Source organism: Cucumis sativus, unplaced genomic scaffold (assembly GCF_000004075.3).
Source record: "Cucumis sativus cultivar 9930 unplaced genomic scaffold, Cucumber_9930_V3 scaffold31, whole genome shotgun sequence".
Taxonomy (NCBI): domain Eukaryota; kingdom Viridiplantae; phylum Streptophyta; class Magnoliopsida; order Cucurbitales; family Cucurbitaceae; genus Cucumis; species Cucumis sativus.
Window position 1 is genome coordinate 474,310 of NW_022279546.1, and position 3,639 is coordinate 477,948.

General features: G+C 31.6%; 1 long non-coding RNA gene across 1 annotated transcript; it reads left to right on the forward strand.

The window, feature by feature from the left end:
• LOC116405831 lies at nt 1-972 on the forward strand. The gene is made up of 2 exons (XR_004218924.1): nt 1-183; nt 733-972. It is a non-coding gene; the product is annotated as an uncharacterized LOC116405831 (long non-coding RNA).
• The last annotated feature ends 2,667 nt before the right edge of the window (nt 973-3,639 follow it).

Genomic DNA, 3,639 nt, shown 5'->3' on the forward strand with positions numbered 1-3,639 from the left:
GCTAGTGCAACAATCTTGATGACATCAATATTAGATCAAAGTTCTCTCTCTATATATTTTTCTTTCTATGTTTTGATCTGAATTTTGAAGTATGTAGTATGTGTTGGCTGAGGATTCTAGAACTAACAGATTTCTTTTTCTTTTTCTAGGTGCTGTTTATGGTATGAGGCCATTAGATTTAAGGTAATACTATCTCCCATAAATTCAACCATGGCTCTCTAACTCTGTTATGACAATCTAAAGTTTCTCATCAAATTATCATGAATAGTTAATCTTTTTCCAGTTAACTAGTGTTTTATCTAAGCATCTTGAAACTAATATGAGATTTCGGCACTGCCTTGCTAGGAATTCTATTATCATGGGAGATTACCAAAGTTATGTTTTATTAGCATGGGATCAAAATTCGCACTCAACCAACTTTGAAGTGAAAAATAAAATACTACAGATTTTGTCCTTGTCGAAACAAATTTCATAATCTTTTCTCATATTTTTATATTCTTCTTCATGTCATTCTAAATGACTTTGAGGAGAGGAAAACTCATAGATTATAGGAAATTATTCGTATTCCTGAATATTTCTACGTTTGGTTCAATTATTCCATTCTTATTATGTTAAGTTTTAGTTTTAAAAGCCCAAAGGTTTACAAGAAAAGAAAAAAAAAAGACTTGAAACAGTTTTTGATGATGATAGATGAGAATGAATTATTGACTAAACTTGTATCTGTTGTTGCAGGTGTTAGGACTATTGAAAATTAGATATATTGGATAAAAAACAACACTTGGAAGTACTGCCATATTTGGCCTTTTCTTAGGGGCTGGGAGTTTGATACATTGTGGAAAGTCATATTAAATCACAAGGTCCTGTATTACAAGTTATGTTTATGTGATTATTACCTTAATCTTACTTTTAGCCAGCAAACAAGAACATTTATTGAAGTCGTGGATCATTGATGCACAACTAGGTTCGACATTATGTTTGGCTTGGCGTGCATTCCATTGATACACTTCGTCTCGTGCATTTTATGAATACTTTATGCATTCATCAATAGTAGGTATCTTGAAATCATTAGAGCAATAAACATGTTGCAACCAGAATTTGACCGCTTATGTTATGATGCGAGCTAAATTATTTGTACAGGATGGCCAAATTCTTTTTATTACCTTTCTATGTATAGTACCCGTCGTGTATTTAAATTCCAGAAATGAGAAACAAGAGTTTCACGGAGAAAATGAATGCACTGGGACATAGAAAATGAAAAGCCAACCAAAGGAGTCCAAACTACTACAAGAGATAATTAGGCCAAATAGACTAGTACAGAACGTGTTAGTGGTCGAGTCCCTCACAAAGGTGTTATATTAATGACCTCTCAAAACCTCTCTAAAAAGTCTATTGTCTCTATGTCACGTTTGACCTTGGATTGGAGACCACCAAGGATTGAACCTTTTAGAGACCCTCAATCTCTCATACCTCTATCATGTGGCTATTGAAACCTTTAATGGTCTTTATAAAATGTATTTTTGTTGATTAGGGAGGATCGCTGTAAGGACTTTTGTTTTCTTTTTCCTCCCTAATTTGGGATAATGTTGTTCTCTTTAACTCTTTTTACTCCATTTGTTTCATTTGATTTTTCAAATATTGGTACAAGTTGGATTTTGTTTCTCCCTTATTAAACATAATTGATTTTTTTTTCTTCAATTCTTGACCTATACCTTTCTGGTTGCTTAAGCTCATATGTAAGTTTGTTTTTTGTTGTATGATTGAGTTTTTCTTTTACTGTACTTTTGATGTCTATGCCAATGAGCGTTCAATTCTACTTGTACCATGATTTGCAGGGTTGACATGCAAAAATTTCTTAAATGCTAAGCAACCCCTCACAGTGAGTGAAAGAGTTGAGAGTGAAGGTGAAAATACATCTTTCACTTCTAAATCAAGTACTTCGATATCCATGTTTTTTTTTTTTATAGAAAAACCAACTCAAAATTTGACAACTAAAATTTTGGAATTTTGACTAATTCCTACAAACACAATATTCTTATGCTTAAAAGATCAACAAAACATAGTAAAAAAATGGAAGAAAGTAAGTTTAATTTTTTAAAAAAAAGAAATTAAAATAATTACTAAGCAGATGAAATCTTACCTTTCAAAAACATAATTAAGAGAGCTTACCTTTCAATATCATGGTAAAAGATATATGAATGGATGTGTTATTATTATACTTTAGTCTCTTGATGGTATAATTTAGTCAATAATTTGATGTAGAAAATTGATAGTAAATAGAAATTTGTAGAAATAGAGAAAAAAGAACATATTGTCTTTAACTATAACTATCCCACAAAGAAACACAGAAACAAGGTTTATGAAGAAAACAAAAATTCCACTTTAATCACATTTATCCATTTTTTTTACAATAAACTCCATTTTAGACTTTTGGCAGATCCCCACACCTTCACCACAACATTACAAATTAGTAATAATAATAATAGAGAAAGAAAGAAAAAAGCTAAATTTTTTATAAAAAAAATTCTACCCAACCAAAACATGCAAGAAGTTGGTTATATAAAGAGAGTGATTTTAGAGGAAAGCTCCCAAGTACAAAAGACCACTGAAAAGAGTGGCTCTCAATTTATTTTGTTTTAATTTATGAAGTCGAAAGCTCAAATATGTGCTTAGTGAAATATAAATATATAAAGTTTCATATAACACTTGTAATTAAACTTAGGACAATACAAACCAAACCAAGATAACAAGTTCACAAAATAAAAGTAGAAAGTCATCAAATCGACAACTGGTCCAACATTATCTTTTAAGAGAACCTTGCAATACTCCAATTTAAGTTTTACCTCTATGGCATCCACCCTATGGAATATGATTTGCATAAGCTTTACCTTGTCTCGATTCCATAGTTCAGGGATATCTTGCAGTTCTTTCACGACTTTAGCACGCAATTCAACCTCTGTTACACACTTTTCTTTAAGTCAATTTGCAATTGCTTTTAATTGTCATTTCTAACTTCCATTGCATTACTTATCACATCTATCCCTTCATATTGTTGGCCACTCTTTTTTCTCTTACTTTCACTTCAATAATTTCTTCTTTCATCTGATCAACCTGCACGTATTTCTAACATCTCATCTGGTGACATATCAAGTCATTGGCTATACATTGTCGGGATGTCTTGATCATGTGAATCACCCAAGGGAACACCATCATTAAAATTGTAATGCACATTACATCCCACATCAGCAAAGGTCTCTGAACATGCTCATGTTTCCCGATCTTTGCCGAAGACATAGGACAGATCATCATAATGTGGAAATGATTTGTGTAGAAGGCTTTTGGCTCCAGGATGACTCTATACAAACATAATTAAGACATATTAGATGATGATTGGGATTATAAAAGTACATAAAATTGTACTGTGAAATTAATACCTTGACCCAACTATCAAACAACTCTCGCTCTACAACGATGCATTGATAATCTTCGTTCCATCCAAAGCTACACTTTAGAAAATGTGCAAAACTTTATTCCAAACTTTATTCCATGTACACTTTAGAAAATTTGACTTTGCAATTTCATTACAAATTATTTGTTCCGCATATCAACTATGTAGAATTAAGTTAGGAAATAATTTTCAAA